We start from the raw sequence: 21,468 nt of genomic DNA on the forward strand, positions 1-21,468 counted from the left end.
AATTATGGCATTTGCCAGTAAATGAATGGAACTGGAGACTATTGTGCTAAATGAAATAATCCAATCCCCCAAAACCAAGGCCAAATATACTCTCTGATATTTGGATGCTAACACACAATATGGTGGTGGGGAGGGAAGACTAGAAATTCATTGGATTAGACAAAAGGATATGAAGGGAAGGGAGGGGGAATGGGAATAGAAAAGCTAGTAGAGTGAATCAGACCTAACTTTCCTATGGTTATATATGAATACACGACCAGTATAACTCCACACCATGTACAACACAAGAATGGGAAGTTATACTCCACGTATGTATGATATTTCAAAATACATTCTGCTGTTATGTATAACTAAAAATAACAAATAAAAATTTTTAAAAAGACCAAGCAGATTTGAAAGTAAATATAACTTCTAGAAATAAAACAGATCAAAGAACAGAAGAGATAAACAGAAAACAAATAACACAATGTTAGAGTCAAATGTGTGTGTGTCTACAATCACATTATATTTAAATGTAAATTACTTAAACCAGTGTTTTTCAGTACAGTAGCAACTAGTTACCTGTGGCTATTAAGCACCTGAAACATGGCTAGAATGACAAGGAACTGCATTTGGAACTTTTATTTAAAAATTGCACAGTTTCAAATACCCCAATTAATAGTAAGATATTATTTGATCAAATAAAAAAAGATGTAATCATATATTGCCTACAAAAATCCATTTAAAAAGACACAAATAGGTTCAAAATAAAAGAATGAAAGAAGATATACCATGATAGCACTAATTAAAAGAAATTGGAATCTGGTCATTGTGGCTTATGCCTGGAATCCCAGTTACTCAAGAAACTAAGGCAGAAGAATCACAGATTCAAGGCCAGGGGAATTTAGTGAAACTCTGTCTCAAAATAAAAATTAAAATTGCTGGTGGAGGGCTGGGGGTGTGGCTCAGTGGCAGAGTACTTGCCTACCACGTGTGAGGCACTGGGTTTGACCCTCAGCACCACATAAAAAAATTAATAAATAAAATAAGATTTGAAGAGTTCTTCATGTATTTTAAAAAAATTGCTGGTGGAGTGCTTATCTAGCCTGTGTGAATCTCTGGGTTCAATTCCCACTACAGGAAAAAGCAAATAAAATTGGGTATCTATATTAATATCAGATAAAGCAGATTTCAGAGTAAGGTGTATTACCAGAGATAAAGAGGGTCATTTCATAAAGATACAGGGGATAATTCCTCAAGAAAATGTCACAGCACTAAATATTTTTAAACCACTTATTGAGGTATGATTACCATACAAAAAGCTATAAATACTTGACATATACAACTTGAATTTGGAGATAAGTGTATACCCATGAAAGCACTACAATCAATGCCATAACATATCACCTTAAAGAATTTCCTTCCTCCTCCTCCTCCTCTTCCTCTTCCTCTTCTTCCTCTTCCTCTTATTTTTTTTTTGTGGGGTGGGGGTGCCGGGGATTGAACTCAGGCACTTAACCACTGAGCCACATCCCCAGCCCCTAGTTTGTATTTTATTTAGAGACAGGGTCTCACTGAGTTGCTTGTGCCTCGCTTTTACTGAGGCTGGCTTTGAACTTAGAATCCTCCTGTCTCAGCCTCTTGAGCTGCTGGGATTACAGGCGTACCTTACCGCGCCCAGCTTTCCCTTCTTCTTCTTTTTATTATTATTTTTTTCTTTTTTAAGTTTTTGTAGTTGTGAATGAACAGAATTCCTTTATTTGTTTATTTTTATGTGGTGCCGAGGATCAAACCCAGTGCCTCACACAGGCTAGGCAAGTGCTCTGACATTGAGCTATAGCCCCAGCCCTCCCTTCTTATTTTTTTATTATTATTATTTTTGCATGGATGATAAGAACACTTGACATAAGAGCTACTTCTTTAACACTTTTTTTTTTTTTGGTACCAGGATTGAACCCAGAGGTGCTTAACCACTGAGCCACATCCCGCACCCCCCCCCCCCTTTTTTTGAAACAGGGTCTCACTAAGTTGCTGAGGCTGGTTTGAACTTGTGATCTTCCTGCCTCAGCTTTCTAGGCCCCTGTGTTTAAAGGTATGTACCACCGTATCTGGCAACACATGTTTAAGTATACGATATAGTATTAACTATAGGCACCATGGTATATAGTAGATTTCTATGACACGTTAATTTTGTATAACTGAAACTTTGTGCCCTTTGACTAATATGTCCCCTTTCCCCCCTTCCCTGCCCCTGGAAACCATTTCTCTCTTTCCTGTGAATTTGACTATTCTAGATTCCGTTTTGTTCTAGTTTGGGTTTTTAATGTCTGCCAAAGGCCCATGTGTTGAGGGTTTAGTGCCCAGCCAAGGACACTATTGAAAGATGGTAGAGCCTTTAGGAGGTAGGGCCCAGGTGGAAAGAAGTCAGGTCATTGGAGGTATTCCCTTGAAAGAGATATTGGGATCCTGAACACTTCCTGTCTGTCTTTGCTTTCTGGCTGCCATGATATGAACAGGCCTCATTTGCCATGTACTTGTACCATGATGTACTGTATTATTATAGGAGTAAAGTCAAGTAACTATAGACTGAAACTTCTGAAACTGTGAGCCAAAATAAACCTTTCATTCTTTTAAGTTAATTATCTCAGGTCTTTTGTCATAGTGACAGCTAACACCACATGTAACTAACATAACATACATATAAGTGGGATCATGTAGAATTTGTCCTTGTTCAACATAATATCTCACTTAGCGTTATATCCTACCAACATACATCTATGTTGTTGCAAATAGCAAAATTTCCTTCTTTTTTTAAGGCCAAATACAATTCCATTGTATGTATTCACTACGTTGTCTTTACTCATCAATGGCTTTGTGTGTTGGCTATTGAAAATCTAGCTACAATGGACATGGGAGTGCAATCATGTCTTTGAGATTTTGATTTCAATTCCTTTGGATATATACTCAGAAATGGGATTGCTAGTTCTATTTCAATTTTTTTGGGGGAAACTTTATACTATTTCTACTTTGGCTGTACTAATTTACATTGTCACTAACAATGTACAATATTGCCAACATTTCATATATATATTTGACAATAGCCATCTTAAATAGGGTGAGATGATATCTTGTGGTTTTGATTGGAATTTCCCCTGATGATTAGTGATGTTAGCACCTTTTTATATATCTAGCATTTTAAATATATTAATGTTTCTTTTATGTCCCAGAATATAGCCTAGCTTAGTAAATAGTTATTTCTTTTATTTACTTTTTGTAGTACTGGGGATGGAAACAGGCTGCTCTTCTTATTTTTTCCTTAACTTTAAAAAGAATGTGCATTCTTTGTATATGATTTGTGTGTGTGGTGCTAGGGACCGAACCCAGGTCTTAACCCATGATAGGAAAATGCTCTACCACTGAGGTATACCCCCAGCTCTCTATGTATACCTTCACAGGAATGTGCAATCTGCTGTTGTTGGATGGAATGTCTTACATATGTCAACTAGTTAAAGGTTGTTTATAGTCTTGCTTATATCTATATGTTCTATCAGTTATTGAGAAATCCTATTATAATTGTGGATTTATGTATTTCTCCTTAGTAGATTAATCAGTTTTTGCTTCATGTATTTTGAAGCTCTGCAAAGGGCCAGCAAACTGAGTTTCTTTTTTTAATTTCTTCTTAATTTTTAGTTGTAGGTGGATGCAATCCTTTATTTTATTTTTATGTGGTGCTGAGGATCAAACCCAGTGTCTCACACACACTAGGCAAGTGCTCTACCACTGAGCTACAACCTCAGTCATCACAGAAGAATTTCTTTAATGTGTTGAGAGAAAATAGCTATCAACCTAGAGTTCCACATCCATGAAGTTGTATTTTAAGAAAAGGGATTATGGGGCTGGGGTTATGGTTCAGTGGTAGAGCGCTGGCCTAGCAAGTGTAAGGTCCTAGGTTCGATCCTCAGCACCACATATAAATAAATAAATAAATAAAAAGAAAGGTATTGTGTCCGACTAGAACTAAAAAATAAAAATTACAAAAAAAAAAAAAAGAAAAGGGATTATATAAAGAATATTTTCAGACAAATAAAAACAATAGAAACACCTGTCTTCCTCAATAAACTGAGAGAATTTATTCAAAATTACTCCCTAAAGGAAATTCTAAGAGATGTAGTTTAGAATAAAAAAATGAAAGGCCTGAGATTCAATAAGGAATGGTGGTAAATGGCATATCTCCACAGACATTGACTATGGAACCGAAACCTGAAACAATGTTTACTTTTAGGAAGGAAAATAGAATATAATTAAAACACTAGATTTATACTACAATTAAAGTTTTCCAGGGTCCTTGATTATTTGGGAATAAGATAAATATATTAACTTCAGACTTTATTTTGATAGCATGTTAAACTATCTAACATAATCCCTGAAATAATAGAGTACATATACTTTCCAAAAATTAAAGGGAAATGAAATTAGAAAATCAATTTAAGAGAAGGCAAAGCAAGAAAGAGGTTAAAAAAAAAAAAGCAACAGATAGTAACAAGTCTAGAACACTTAGCCTACCAACTGGTGTGTAATCAATATAAAAAATATTTATTCTATTAAGTAATAAATTATATGTATATAAACTGTTATATAAAAATTATTATTATGGGTTAGGGTTATGGCTTAGTGGTAGAGTGCTTGCCTAGCATGTGTGAGGCACTGGGTTCAATCTTCAGTACCACATTAAAAAATAATAAAGGTATTGTGTCCACCTACAACTAAAAAATTTAAAAAAATTATTATTATGGCTATTTCTATTTTGATTATTTGTTATGTATATAAATTGCTGCTATTACGGTTATTTCAATTTTGATAAACCTCTCTGTAGCATTCCAGACAGGGACCCTTGGGGCTGGGATTGTGCTCAGTGGTAGAGCACTTGCCTAACACCTGTGAGGCACTGGGTTTTATCCTCAGCACCACATAAAAATAAATAAATAAAATAAAGTAATTATGTCCATCTACAACTAAAAATATTAAGAAGGAAAAAAAAAAGACAAGGATCCTTAAACAGTTAAGTTCCTCTAGTTCTGATAACTCCTAGATGTAAAAGGCAGTTATCTTGAGATATTAAAAAGCTTTATTAAGGACTGGGAGTAGAGCTTAGTGGTAGAACACTTGCCTAATATGTATGAGGCTCTGGATTTAAACCCATTTTCACCAAAAAGAAGATGGAGGAGGTGGAGGGAGGAGAAGAAGCAAGCAAGCTAGCTCTATTATTTATAAGGTGTATAACCTGAAGCTAGTCACATCTGTAAAATGAGGGGTTGAAGTTCAGATTGGGTAGTTCTATACTTTTAAATCCTTATTCACCCAAAGAGAGGAAATCTGACTGGCCAAAAATAGTTTCAGAAATAGTTTGTTGGGTGAGTGGCCATCACAAAACCACAAGCACTTACAAGTTCAGTTCCCACCAAGTAGGAAGCCGTGGCTCTTCTCAGTCATACCAGAACCTGACAAGTTTGGAAGCTGCCTGAGCAGAAACAAAGCAAAAGCAAGCCCCCTACTCAGAGGAACCTTGGAAACTCTCCCTTCCCAGTCAGGGACTCCACAGAGAGTCTGCAGACTCAGAACTCTGCATGAAACTCTGGGGTTGGGTGGCCAGAAAGGAGTGAAGCTATCAAAGAAACCCACTCTCCTTTCTCCTAATAACACAAAGATTTCTCAAATGCATCCCTCCCAACCAAAAGTCTTCTTGAATGTTGAACATCTTGAATCCTTGTAATTCACAGATAATATCTGTTCTTTATCCATTTATATGCACATGGTAATATGATAATGCCCTCCTGATCTAGGCCTTGCAGAGGAAACTTGGTTATGGAAGATAACTGGTTTACACTCCAAAAATAAACCTGGTCCATGTGATGGCTGCTGAGGGAGGAGGGCAGAGAGCTGGGGATTATCCAAGCTTCTTGGGAAGTTTCCTTGAATTTGGGTGTGGTGCAATTCCTTCTGCTGTTCCTAAGTGTGGTTTATCTAATCTTCTTTGAAACAACTCTGTTGACTGACTGCTTTGTCACTGATAAATTTGCTGAACCTCCTCCCTGTAACTTTTGAAGTTGGGTCTGCCTTGTCTGAAGGCAATGTCATAGCAAAAAGATATAATAATACACAAGAATATTCCCCTGAGCATTGTTTAAAGGAGTGAACTATCAGTAAGAACCCCTCAGCAAAGGCACTGGCACATCCATATATTGTAATGGTAAGATTTGACATGCAGCAAAGCAAGTTGCTAAGTAGTATGTAAAACATAATCTCATTCTGGTAAAAATAAATGATCACAATAATAATGTTAATATACACAGGAACAAAATTGGAAGAACATATGTTAAGTGTCCAAGATGCTAACGATGATTACTTGAAGATAGAGTGAACTAGGATGGAATTTGGGGAGATTTTGCTATATGTGTTATGTATCTCTGCAATGTTTGAATTTTATATTTCTTTGTGTTACTTTTGGATCAGAAGGAAAAAAGAAGGGATGACAGAAGGCAGGATAGCCTTAAAAACATTTATTACTGGCTTCCAGGTACTGATGCTATATCCTCTCACCAACCAGTTTGAGGATTTGGTGCTGATTTGCATTCATGATCAAATGCCTTTTCTTGAGACACAGAGACATAGAGACATTTTCCAAAGTTGCAAGTTTTACTTCAAAATACACAACAGCAATTTATTGCCTTCATTCATTTGTAATGGCTCTGTTCTGAACAGGTCATGTTATACCTATAGGCATTTATATATTAAAATACTTGAGGCAGCTTAGTGTAGTACTTTTTAAAAAAATATTTATTTTTTTAGTTGTAGTTGAACACAATAACTTTATTTTATTTATTTATTTTTTGTGGTGCTGAGGATCAAACCCAGCGCCTCGCACGTGCTAGGTGAGCACTCTATTGCTGAGCCACAACCCCAGCCCCAGTGTAGTACTTTTTAAATATTAAAAAAAAATATTTTCCCATTGTCGATAGACCTTTATTTTATTTATTTACATGTGGTGCTAAGAATTAAACGCAGTGTGTCACACATGCTAGGCAAGTGCTCCACCACTGAGCCACAATCCCAGCCCCCTTAGTGTAGTACTTGATCACTGAATTTAAAAATTTATTTATATATCATTTTCAATTAAATTGATGAGCCATACTATTTTTTATGTTTTAGCATTTTTTAAAAAAATTACTCAATATGTGAGACTATTGCAACAGGAAGAATGAAGAGTTTCAAGATGCTGAGATTACAGTCTGATGCAGACTACCCATTTAAAACTTAAAGGTTCCTCTGGGTTTAAGTTTTAACATATCTACATATGTGCAACTGAAAATCTTGAACTCTAACACTGGTTTTCTGCATGTTTCTAGGGAGTGTATTTTCTTTAACTTTATATTTAGGGACCCAGACTTACTAATGGTATATTTTCATAGGATTTTGGGTTTGCAATTTATTTCATTCCCCCAGATTAAAAAAACACCATCATTAGTATTATCATTATTATATTAAAAAATAGCTTACAAATTAGTAGATATTGAGGCTGGGGCTGTAGCTCAGTGGTAGGGCACTTGCCTTGCACGTGTGCGGTACTAAGTTTGATCCTCAGCACCACATAAAAATAAATAAATAAAAGATATTGTACAAACTACAACTACAAAAATATTTTTAAAAATAGTAGATATTTACTACTTACTTACAGTTATTACCAATTAACATTTAGTATTCACTGAATACAACTATTATTTAATAAATGATTTCTTTTTAGTTGGCATTTTGAAGGATATGAAGATAACTTGGACCCTGAAGGCATACAAATCATATCTCTGTGTTCAAAAATGTGTATGTGTGTGTGGTTGTGTGTTTGAGGGGGATGTTAGATAGTAGGCTATGTAGTTCTCTATCTGAATAAAGGATTTCCTGCCCAGAAAATTGAGGATGTTTCATGTGGGAGTTGGCATTATATTTAAGTCTTTAGAGAAATTCCAAGTAAAGGAAGGAAGGCAGAGGTAGGAATGTTCAGGGTCCTGAATACACTGCTGCTGGAGTATGTAGTACCTAAAGGGAAGACACAAGAAAGTAGGCTATAGGGATAATGCCAAGAATGTTCCATTATAAGGACCAAGAGATCATCCCAACACCTTCATTTTACAATGAAGGTTCTAGGCTCCACAGAGAAAAGGAAGTTCTTCAGTGATGGGGATGGACTTAGACTTCAACCTCTTCTTGTTCCAACAGTTGGGCTTTCAGGCAGGCTTAGACAGATCAAGGAATGCCCAGAATGCCAAGTTAGGGCAGTTATCTCAGTGCACAGGAAAGACATTGGAAGTTTTGAGCAGGATGCAGGTAGCAAAGATGAGGCAGGGACTAAGATAATTTCAAGGTTCCTAGGAGAAATAATTGAGAAGGTAGAAATTATATTTTGGTTAACTAATTGCATATTGCATGGCTTGTGTTAACACACAGAATCAACTCTAGAAAAAAACACACTGATTAGTTTAACTAAAAAAAAAATCAGGAGTTGGGGATTGAGCACAATGATACAGCTCATGCTTAGCATGCACTAGACCATGGGTTAGATCCCCAGCAAAAACAAAAAAGAAAAAATATTAGTTGTTTTGAAGGTAACCATTTGATTGAATGTAATCTCTTAAGCAAGCAGTCTTCTGACATAGACTATAGTTTTAAAGAGTACATTCACTAATGTACTCTTTAAAGGAAGTGGATAGTCTGTAATATGAATCAGATCCTCAGTTTGTCTTTTCTGAATATTTGTTTTTGCCCTTTAGAAACTTAAGTCTTTATCACTTGAGTCCAAAACCCTTATATGACCTTGCATTTTCTTCATATTTTAATAAGAAAGTAATGAAATAATGACTCTTTTTTGAGTTTTTATTAGAGACTTGTTGTAGTTGCATTTTTTATACCTTTTTAAAAATTTATTTGTTTTTAATGTGGTGCTGAGAATTGAACCCAGGTCCTTAAATGTGCTAGGGAAGCGCTCTACCACTGAGCCACAACTTCAGCCCCAAGTTGCATTTATTTTATTCTTACATTTACTTTCCTCACCAGCAGCATCTCTCAGCACATCTTTTAAAGATGTTACCTTTGGGGCTGGGGTTGTGGCTCAGAGGTAGAGTACTTGCCTAGCATGCATGAGGCACTGGATTTGATCCTCCACACCACATAAAAATAAAAATAAAGGTATTGTGTCCACCTACAACTAAAAAGTAAATGTTTTTTTTTTTTTAATTTTTTTTTTATTGGTTGTTCAAAACATTATAAAGCTCTTGACATATCATATTTCATACATTAGATTCAAGTTGGTTATGAACTCCCAATTTTACCCCAAATACAGATTGCAGAATCACATCAGTTACACATCCACATTTTTACATAATGCCCTATTAGTAACTGTTGTATTCTGCTACCTTTCCTATCCTCTACCATCCCCCCTAAAAAGTAAATGTTTAAAAAAAAAAAAAAAAAAAAAAAGCTACCTTTGGTTACAGATATTCAAAGCGGACCAGTCAGCAGCACAAGTCCCACTGCCTTCATCTGTAGATTTTTAGGTCACAGACTTATCACACAATTACTAGGTTCTCAAGGGAGGGGAAGCCATGAGCAGAGAGAGTCTGAGTGTCTGGATTCCAATTCCGGCTTGGCCACTCTTGAGTTGTGAGGTTGTAGGCAAGTCTCAAGGTGTCTCTGAAGCTGATTCTCTAAAATGGATAACTCATCCCGGGTTTGTGCTGGTTCTGAGAACTGACAGACGATGTGCCAACAGAGTTGACCACAACGGGCAGGCCCACAGTAAGCACCTTGATCAACTCTGCGTTTTGTGAATTGGTCCATTACAGAGTGGCAGCGCGCACGCACGTGAAGTGCTGAGGCTTGAGCCCAGGGCCTCGCACATGCTAGACAAGCGCTGAGCTACATCCCCAGCCCTTTTAATTTTGAGACAAGAATCTCACTAGATTGCCTAGACTGGCTTCAAATTTGTCATCTTCTGCTTCAGCCTCCTCTTTAGAGCAGTTGGGGTTACAAGTGTGCACCACAATGCCAGGGGAACAGCAGCATTTCTGAGTGGGGCTGTCAATGTGCTTTTATTTCAGATGGTCTCTACAATTAAAAAAGCTGTCTGTAACAAAACACTTTCGTTTACTTCTCCAGGGTCAACTGTTACGAGAGCATTATTAAAAGCCTTTAAGAAAGATGTGTATTTCCACATCTCTGATTTATGTAAAACTACCTGCTCCAAACCAAAACAGACCCTTTCTTTCTCTGTGTCTGGCTCGCTCCCCAGCTGTTCACATTCCCTCTGGGATTGTTAGGCAGCTCCACTCGCTCAGCAGGAGCCCGAGGAAAGTAAACAACTCCGCCAGGCAGGTGCCCCACCCACCATTTTATTTTGCTAAATCACTCCTTTAGCTAATATTTCAGGGACAGACACGCGACGCATCTGGCTCCAGCCAAATATTTTCAGTCACAAGGTAAATATTTGCCAGTTCCACGGCAGTAACATAGGTAGCAAGAGAAACAGGAGGCCATTCAGCAACTTTCAATCAGGGCCCAAGCAGCTGCCAGGACTGCGGCCCCGCCCCTTTCCCGTGAGCCCCTTTCCCGTGAGCCCCTTCGCGGCCCCGCCCCCGCACTTCCGGTCCTGGTGTTGGGGTCGTGGGTCCGAGTTTCTCTGAGGCTAGTTCAGGCTCGCCCCAGTTTTGCTGAGTTGCAGGCTTGGGGAAACTGATATCTTTTACAGCAAGTTGTGCCTTTGTTCATGCTCCACAACTCCTCGAAAGGGTGTTGGTTGTAGCCATCTGGAGGTATCCCGACACACCAAGAGTTAGGAAGCCTCCAAGGACGCTTGGTGAGGTGTGATTTGAGGGGAAAGGCCTCTCTGAGCTACTTCTCAGGGCTCCTGCCCATTACTTTAATTGCTCTTTGAGGAGACTTTCTTTGACTCAGGTGTTTTGAGGTGTAGTTAATAAGCAACGCCCTGGGCTTTGTGTCTTAAAAGGGTGCTTGCGCTTAAGTAGAAGTGAAAATACTAACCTTTTAAGGTACGTTTTAGGTAGGAAGAAAAGGGAAAGGGGGTGAGGATATAGGGAAAGGGGAGCAGGTTGAGAACTAGTAAAAGCCAAGTTCCTGCCTCACTCTGGCAGTGGTTCCTTTATTTATTTATTTTTATTTTTTATAGTTGTAGATGGACAGCATGTAATTTTTAATGTGGTGCTAAGGATTGAACCCAGTGCCTCACATGCTTGGCAAGCGCTCTGTCACTGAGCTACAGCCCCAGCCCCCCTTTATTTATTTTTTAAAAATATTTTTTCAATTGTAGATGGACAGAATATATTTTTATGTGGTGCTGAGGATCAAACCCAGTACCTCATACATGTGAGGCAAATGCTCTACCACTGAACTACAACCCCAGCCCCTGTGGCAGTGGTTCTTAACCTTCTTGGAGTCCTTTCAGGAATTGGATGAAAACTAAGAACCATTTTCCTGGGAAAAGATTTGTGAACAAAGCACTTTGCCTGTAATTAAAGGAACTCATTTACAGACTCCTGTGGGGGGGAGGACAAGGACCTTAGGTTAGGAAACCTCTGATGTTCTGTGCCTGAGATCCCAGAATTCCTTGTCTTGCCCAGAGGTAGGGCTAGGGTGAGGAGGATGAGTCATTTTCCTTGGAAGTACTTAAGGGAGCATCTAAAAGTACAGAAATAAAAATATATTTCAAATAATCAAATCTGCAATGACAGGCTGTGGTCTGCCACCTTTCATTGTAAACAAAATTTTATTCAAACCGGGGCCAAGGGGCTGGGGTTGTGGCTCAGCGGTAGAGCGCTCACCTAGCGCCTGCCAGGCCCTGGGTTCCATCCTCAGCACCACATAAAAAAAAAAAAAAACAAATAAAAACAAAGGTATTGTGTCCAACTACAACTAAAAAAAATAAATATTAAAAAAGAAAAAAGGCCAAGACTAAGGTGAGATGGGTGAGGCATTACTGTACAAGTGCAGAGGCAGATACTCTCCTTATTTAATTTTTTTATATTTTGTTCAGGGATTTTTAAAAGTTTTAAAATCATGCATTAGAGTATTTGTTTTGAATACTGAGTTTTTGCCCCTCCCCTGCTCCCCATTAGTGTTTGCCTTCTTGGGCTTGCCCTAATAGCTGATGGGATACTGTATGCTAGGACCTGAGTCCCCACACTTCCATAAAGAGAGGGTAAGTGAGAAAATGTTTGAACTAGTCCTGGATCTGCCACTTCCTAGAGGCATAACCTCCAGACAGGCTGTTTAAACTTTCTGATCCTCTTTTTACCTTTTCAGTTCTGACAGTCTATGGTTCTGTGACTTTGGAAGAAGCATCTAAGTCATATTGTTCCCTTGAAAACAGAACTCTCAATGAGCACCCAGTTTTACTGAAGGTGGAATTAGATTATAGTTTTACTCAGCCTTCCAGGATTCTCTTTATTTGTCTCCTTGCTGGAGGGGCTTTGCATAATACAGCCTTTTATTTGTGTTAACATGAGGGCCTGAACTACAAACTATCCCTTGAACTTGGGTGCTGATTGATAAACCCTTAAATATTTTGTGAACTGAAATGAGTAAAGTATGTAGCGATGATATTGTTTTAAGAAAAATGAGGTTCAGACAGATGAAGTCAGCCCAGGTATCAATGGCCTTGCCTGTGCTAGGGCCTTGCCCGCGCTAGGCAAGCGCTCCACTGCTGAGCCACAACCCCTGCCCCAATGGTGACATGTTTAGAACCAAAACTCCAGTCCTTGACTCCCATTCCTTGTGCTTTCTGTCTCATCATGATGAGATATGATTGCCTTCCTGCTTCCCTCAAGAGTTTCCTAGAAGTATTTGGTTTCTACTTTATGATGGTCCCTCCAATTCCTATATTTTTTCTAGTTTCCTTTTTATGACCCTATTCCCCAAACAGCTCTGCAGTTGATCTAGTCCCAAAGAATTGGAAGTAGAGTTCTTGAGCATTTAAACTTTTATGGAATAAAACAAAACAAAAAACTACTACAAAGCATATAGTCTCATAAAACTAATTTCCTTATTTCTTTTGAAAAAATTTAAGTTTGTTTTTGGTGTTTGGGATTGAACCCAACGCCTTGCATGTACTGAGCATATGCTCTACCATTGCGCTCTCTTCTTGATGCCTTGAAAGTTACATGCAGAGAACAAATGATGGGTAACAACCCCATGAGGTCAGTGCTGTTATTACTGTTTACCAGTGAATAAACTGAGGCACAAAAATATTAAATAACTTTACAAGTTTTTTTTTTAAAGAGAGAGAATGAGAGAGAATTTTTTTTAATATTTTATTTTTCAGTTTTCGGTGGACACAACACTTTATTTTATGTGGTGCTGAGGATCGAACCCAGTGCCCTGCGCATGCCAGGCAAGCACGTTACTGCTTAAGCCACATCCCCAGCCCTACTTTACAAGGTTTTAAATTTTAAAGGGTCCTCATAGTGGTTCTTACTCTCTGCTCTTGATGTTGGGAAGAGATTGTGGGTGGGGATTGGGAATTGGGAGGGGCAGTCTGAGATGAAAGTTTTACCTCTGACCCCCACCCCCCAAAGAAAAAGTGACTTGCTTAAGGTTTCCCAGCTGATTTTCAGAACCAGAATTCAAATCTAACATCCTTGGGCTGGGGATATAGCTCAGTGGTAGAGTGCTTGCCTAGCATGTTCAGGGCCATAGTTTTAATCCTCAGTAATGTGCAAAAGGGAAAAACAATCCAGGCATCCTGACTCCAGGGTCTGTTTCAACCAGAATACTATGCAGTCTTTCTTGTAGGCCATTTGGCTTCATCTTGAACAGTTCCAGTGATGGGATGCTGACTGTCTCAGAGGATTCCTGGCTCTGTTGCTGAATCATTTCATCAGTTAGAATGCCTTCCCTTCATTATTGGTTCATGCCATAGGCTGTTGTCCAAAATGTTTCCTATTGTTTAAATGAGAAGAGAGGTACAAAGGAGAGTGAAGACAACACACACAAAAAATTCCTCAGTCTGTCCCTCCTCCATTAAACATTCCTGACCTACTTCTAGTTCTGTGGGCTTCCTGAAAAGACAAAGTTCTCTCTTTCAGTTTTACCTTTTCAAAGTAAAGTCCCAACTCTTTGTGTTCTAGGAAAGATTTAAGGTGGCCTGCATGAGTTATAAAATATGATTAGCATAAATTAAAAGTATCTGACATGATCCAGTAGTTTCACTTTTAGATATTTGCCTACAGAAATAGTTATGGGAGCTTACAAGGACAAATATTCGATATTTTTATTATATCATTTTTGAATTTGTATAAAACAGGCAATTTAAATGTCCATCATTAAGAAAGTGACTAAATAAATAATAAATAATGGAATACTTTCACTTTGCAATAAAAATGTAGCTCTTCATGTACTAACTGGAAAAATGTCAGTAACATCTAAATGTGGAATTTAGAAAGTAATTTTTGTAATTATATTTGTAAAAAGAATATTATTGTATGCATTAAAAAAGATTTGGAAGCCTATGCTCCAGATTATTAATAATGATTACTCTTAGGGAGGGAGGTGGTGATAGGAAAGGATGAGAGAAGAATTTTCAAACAGGGTCATCCCATTATATTTTAGATTTAAAGGGCAAGGTACCATGGCTCAAAGAGTATTCAACTAATGTTTGCTGAATTGATTAAGAGACTGGATCACATCTTCAGTATGTACTTGTAATTTAAACAATTGGTGCAGTAAACAATAATTTTAACAACAAATGAAGAAAAAACAATTCTAAATCAATCTCTCCCCAAAAGTTGTCAACATTGTTTCTTTGCTGTTCAGACTACTTTTAGCTTACAGTGCATAATATTAATATAAACTTGCCATAATTGCTCTGGAGAAAGATCATTGGCATTTTAAAAACTGGTGCTTGATGACATGTCATTTACATTGTCACTGCAGTGGAGGTACAGCAGGGTGTTAAAGAATTTAACAGGGTGTGGTGGTACATGTTCATAGTCTCAGCGACCGGGGAGGCTAAGGCAGGAGGATCACAAGTTCAAAACTAGCCTCAGCAACTTAGCAAATTTAAGCTGTGTTCATTCAGCTTATCCTTCAAAAGTCACCCTGTTTTGGAAGCTTTAGGGACAACTCCTCACTCCTATTCTTTTAGGCCCCTTCACCCTTAGAGGTCTCTTTGTGCTGTGTTACAACTGTCTCCTTCTCTAGGAGCTTTGTGAGGATGGGAATTGTGTCTTTGAGATATCTCATAGAGTTGTAGTGAACATCTTCCATTCCATTCACTGGTCAAATCATACCCTAATCTTCCTCTGGAGACCTGTCCACTGCCTTACTCTTTTTTCTTTTTCTTTCTTTTTTTTTTTTTGGTACTGGGGATTCAACTCATGGACACTTGACCACTGAGCCACATCCCCAGCCCTATTTTTTTTAATATTTATTTTTTAGTTGTAGTTGGACACATACCTTTATTTTAGGTATTTATTTATTTGTGCTGAGGATTAAACCCAGGGCCTCACACATAGGCGAGTACTCTACTGCAAAGCCACAACCCCAGCCCACCCCCTGCCCTGTTTTTTGTTTTATTTAGAGATAGGACCTCACTGAGTTGTTTAGCACTTCACCATTGCCGAGGCTGGCTTTGAACTTGTGATCCTCCTGCCTCAGCCTCCTGAGCCACTGGTATTACAGGTATTCACCACCATGCCTGGCCACTGTTTTACTCTTGAGCCAGAGTTTTGGGTGGGACTGATCTAATTCCACCTTCAAGGATGGGTTCCTTCTGCTACTTACCCAGCTATAGTGAATAAGAAGAAAACACATTTTGGAAAGAAAAGCATCCTTTCTTTTCGTGGCAGCAATTAAAATAAATGTGATTCTCTTCCCCTATATGATGTAATGTGAAGATTTGAAGACTAGAATTGTTGATCCATTTTTCTAGCATGAGGAGGTACCTGAGGGCTATCTGTGTGGAAGATGAAGCTGGTACCCCCAAAGACAGAACACAGACACAGAGCAAAACAGTTTATGTAAGTATTTATATATGTGGTGGTGGTATTTAACAGCTATTGTATGTTTCTTATGTGTCAGGTGCTATTCTTAGTACTTTATAAATATTAACTCATTTAATCATCATATTAATCTTGAGAAGTGGTACTATTATCCCTATTTTACAGTAGGGAAAAGCAGTACAATAGACAGGCTAAATAGTTTGCCTGAGGTCACAGAGCTCATAATTGGGGATTTTAAACTGGCTATAACTGCCAATCTTAAGCTTTTAGGCTCTTTCCTTGCTCAGCCACACCAAAGAAGGACTTAAAGGGCAGGACTTTCTGTGAAATCAGGTATAAATTCAATGTGTTATCCTCTCATCATTGTGTTTGAAATTTAGGTGACTGTAGGTCCTGTACCTGGGTGTGGATTTAGGGAGCCACTTAAGTAGGCCTTGCACTTTCTTTCCCATGCTACTTGAACACATAACCTGTAATCTCTGAGCAAGCTTTTACATCAGAAAGCCAGATTTTTAAATGCTCCCCACTCAAAAAAAAGTTAGGCAAGAGCCTGTTTCTGTGGAGTTGATTGGATCATGGAATGCAGGGATTGGAAGGGGGCCCTTGAAGATGATACTCTCTGACCTTCTTATATACTAATGTGAAAACTGAGGCCAGTAAAGGAACTGTGGCTTGCTCAAGGTCAAACGGTTAGGGATGCATCGGCACTGTACCTTTCCTAGGATTCCTGGGTGTGGTACGTTTGCTATATTGGTGGTTTGTAACCCTTATCATTACAAGGCCAGGCTAAAAGGTTTGGGTCCTGTAGCACTGGGACTAGAAGAGAAAGGACAGCACAGTCTCTCTCTTTTTTAAACGGTGCTGAGATGGACCCCAGGGCCTCAAACATATTAGGCAAGCCCTTTACCACTGAGCTACAACCCCTCCCCCTAGTGCCTGCCCTTCTTTCTTATGATCATTCTCAATGACACCTCCCAGGGAACCTGGAGGTCTTGATATGCATATCCAGATCACTTAGAATCTTTATCTTCCCTGACTACTCAGAAGTATCTGATACTGGTATTCATTCCCTCCTCCAAGGCACCACAACCTCTTGATTTTCTTCCTACTCCTCTATCTGTTCTTCTGTCACGTCATGGGTTCTTCTACCTAATTTTAATGGTCAGTGTCCATCCCAGAACCTTACTTTTTCTCCCTTGTCATATTCTTCCTGTGTGAGGTCATCTGTCACAATAGTTTTAATGATGTATTTGTTAGATTTATTTCTCCTTCTTGTCCCTCTCCAAACATCAGATTTTCACACTGAAGTTACTTGCTTAAGCACCTCCATTTGGTGTCCCTTGAGCACCTTAGCTCTCTATAGACAAAATAGGTCTTGCTGTTTCTCTACCTCTCTGGCCCTCCTAACCTAGTTCTGTTTTCCCTGATAGTCTCTTGTCTCCTAAAGCATCTAAGATGAAGTCTGAGCCCCAAAATAACCATCATTTACTCTCTTCCCTGCTTGAGACAATTGCAGCTATTCAACAGTGCCAAGAATCATGCTCTTCTAACATCCATTTTGATTTAAAATCTTTTATGTTTGAGATGGACTTTTCTCTGTTGACAATGGGCTGGGTTTGGCCAACTCATTAGGTGTGGTACTCCTGGCTTGTGGTAAATCCTGATTGGAAAACAATATAAACACATTTCCTGGTTAAGTGTATAAATGCACATGGATATTGGTTGTTCTCCTCCCTACCACTAACATACACTGAAGAAGAAGCAATCTGTAGCAATTCTGACATGCTCAGCATCTGGCCCTCATAAAAAAGCTTGGATGAGTCATAATTCTATGCCAATAGGAGAGGGCTTGTCTTGCTTGTGGAAAGAATTCTATATATCTCTCATTCTGTCTATGATACTTTCCATGGCTTTATGATGATCAGTCTGATTTGTGTACTAAGAGAGAGGCAGGATAAGAATTTGGGGGAAGGGATCAGGTGCAGTGGCAACATGCCACATTATCAGCAGCTTGGGAGTTGAGACAAGAGGATTGCAAGTTTGAGGCAAGCCTCAGCAAATTAGCAGGGCCCTGTCTCAAAAAATAAAAGGACTGGGGATGTAGCTCAGTGGTAAGTGAGCAACCTATTTTTGCCTTTGAGGAATCGACAACAACAACAAGTAGTGAAAAGAACTTTGACCCTCTTCTCCTAGTTGTAGGTTATTTAGTCTGTTGGCAACTCACTTGGCTCATCTGACAATTGGAACCAGGAATAACTTTTGCCAGGAGAACTTCTGGGTGCCAGTTCTAGAATGAACTCTCTAAATATGTCATCTCATTCAGTGCCCAAGATACCCCCAGAAGGAGGGGGCATTAAACTATTCTTCATCTGAAGGAATTGAACCTTGAAAGGCTAAGAGGTCTGTCCAAGGGCACAGATCCTGTTAGGACTCAAATCCATGTCTATCAGGCTTCAAATCAAGTATTTTCCCATTATTGTATGCTGACTTTGATGTCAAAGGGCACATTACAATCTCCTCTGGGGAAGGGGATAAACAAAGCAGTTTCCCTGTTCCAAAGCCTGGAACATCTCTATGTCCTTGGTCTTGACAAAAGGCCCAATTCTGTTTCCCCAGAACCCTGCTATCTGCTGTGAGAATGGGCAGGTTACTAATCTGATAAACAGCTTCCTATTAAGGTGGAAGAGTGAGCTAAAGAGTCATATTCCCCTCCCTAATGATAGGTAGAAGACCCAGGGACTTTGCCCACAGAAGTACTGTAGGACTGTGATCTGTAAAGATGAGGGCTTTGTGGTCAGTTAGCACTGGTCAGTCACACTTCTTTTTTTTTTTTTTTTATGGTGCTGGGGATTGAACCCATGGCCTTGTGCATATGAGGCAAGCATGCTACCAACTGAGCTATATCCCCAGCCCTAGTCACACTTCTTGCTAGCAGTGTGACCTTAAATTGCCTGACCTTTATTTTCTTCATTGGTTAAATGTGAATAAGAATGCTTACTGTAAGCCCAACGTGGCACATGTCTGTAATACCAATGAGTTATGAGTCTGCAGCAGGAGGATTGCAAGTTTGAGTCCAGCGTCAGCAACTTAGTGAGCCCTTAAGCAACTCAGTAGTGAGACCCTGTCTCAAGATTAAAAAAAAAAATGCTTACTGTGAATGGTGGATGTTTTTTGAATATTAAATGAGATAATATGGGAAATCTACCCAGCACCATTGTACACAATCAAGTAAAAGGCAGTTGTTTCCATGAAGGATGACGGCATACCTCCAAGGAAACTGTTAAGATATTGAGTAGTTTTTGTGTACCATCTCCCAAATCTACATCATGGCTAGTCATTTATTCATTTGTTCAGTAAATGCATTCTAAATATTCACTGTGTTAGCTGTTAGGGACAAGTTCATATGAGACAGTATACTTGCCTTTCTAGAGCTTATAGTTGAACTGGAACCACATAGCAGGTTAAATTAAATTACCTGTTAAAGTCACAGGTGACAGGGCCTGAGGATATAAGCCTGATGATCTTAGTGGAGCCTGGTAGAGTCTGGAATTTGAAAATCCAGGCCTCCTCTATAGGTATAACAGGGGCTCCTGTTGTGGAGTTTGGGGTATACCTTCTTTCTTGGTAGAGTCAGGAAAGGCTAGGCTTACAAATTGCTGGGTGGAGGAAGAGGACAAAAAGAAGTTGTAGAGGTAGATCTCTAGGGATGGGTGGTGGGTCTGGTGGCCCTGGAGGTGCTTTCCCATCTGGTGTTGGCAAAAGCCCACCACCATTGGCAGAGAAAGACTGATGCCTCCATTTAGAGTTTATGGGATAATTTACTTGTTGTCTGAGACATTTATAGAGTGTTAGGTGTTGCCATATTTTTCAGGGACAGTAAATGTGGCCAGGATCTGTTCCAGCTCCTATCCCACTCACCAATCACCTTGACATTGGTCAGGCCAGTAAAGACCCTTGTCTTCTCCTGGCTAGTAGTAAGATGGGTGCCTGAGTCCAGGCATAGAACTTGGAGAAAGGGCTTAAGGCCAGCCAGCTTGGAAGGAAGCCCAAGGTACCATTATCCTTGACATTAGGCAGGGAGAGGGTACAGTTTCACCTTTTTTGGGATTTTCAGATCTAGCTCCCCATGATCTTGCTGGATTCTCAACAACCAATACCCACACCAAAGCTAGCAGGCAAGTTCATCATGAGCTCCCAAATACACAGGAAGTTAATTTCAACCTTATTGATTGGTTGATACAGGATCCCAACGGTTTCACTTTTCCTTAGCCATAGTTGGTTCATCTCTCAAGACCAGCTTTCATTCTGCCTCCTCCAGGAAGCCACTGTTCTACAGCACATGCTGATCTTTGTATTCTTGAATCTCCCTATTTTAGTCTCTTCATTAATAATCTCATAATTCATTCAGTGCATCAGTATGTCTTACCTGTTCTATATGATAAATACTTAATAAGTGCATCAACTTCTCTTCATTTCCACTGATTGCCCCAGTTACCTCCTGCTTGGATTATTAAATACCCTTGTAAATAGTTTCTCTGCCTTTACTCTGCCTCTCCCTAACCTATCCATACTCTGAGTGTCCAGTGGTCTTTTTTAAAGGTATTTAATCTCCTTTTACTCCCCTGTTTATAATTACTAGTAGCTTCCCAAACTCTTCATCACAGCCCACAAGGCTGTTACCCTTGGCTGCATTTCCAGCCTCTTATCGATTCATTCATCTTGCTCTTTCTGTTTCAGGCACCTCAGCTGTTTCTCTGTTCTTCAAAAAGGCCAAGCCTTTATTACTGTTTCAGGGGTTTTGTGCTTATTGGACATTCTACGGAGAATGATCTTAGCTCCCCAGTGCCTGCCTCTTTCTCATCACTTAGTTTTCTATTCAACTGTCATCCACTCAACAAGGTCTTCCTGACTGTTATAGTCTGGATATGAAGTGTCCCCCAAAGCTTCTATGTTAATGCAGAAATGCTCAGAGGTAAATGATTAGATTATGAGAACTGTAACCTAACCAGTCTACCCTAGTTTGAATGGACTAACTGGGTGATAACTGTAGGTAGGTGGAGCATGGCTGGAGGATTTGTGTCTCTGGTACCCTGGAAGGGTGCATCTTCCCTGCCCCCACCCCACTTCCTAGTCAACCAGTCTTGAACTGAGAAGCACTCCTGTACCACACCCTTCTGCCATGTTCTGCCTCACCTTTGGCCCAGAGCAATGGAGTCAGCCAAATATGGACAAAATCTCTGAAACTGAGCTAAAATAAATGTTCCCACCTCTAAGCTATTTTTTTTTTTCATAGCAGGGTAAAGCTGACTAACAAACTCTGACCATTTGAGTGGTTCCTGTCTTTCTCAAGTAACACTTGATCTCATCTTTCCTTTACATCATGAAGTTTTTCTAAACATTAACCTCTTTCCTTTTCCCTCTGCTTTTCCCC

This window comes from Marmota marmota, unplaced genomic scaffold (genome assembly GCF_001458135.2).
Source record: "Marmota marmota marmota unplaced genomic scaffold, marMar, whole genome shotgun sequence".
NCBI lineage: Eukaryota > Metazoa > Chordata > Mammalia > Rodentia > Sciuridae > Marmota > Marmota marmota.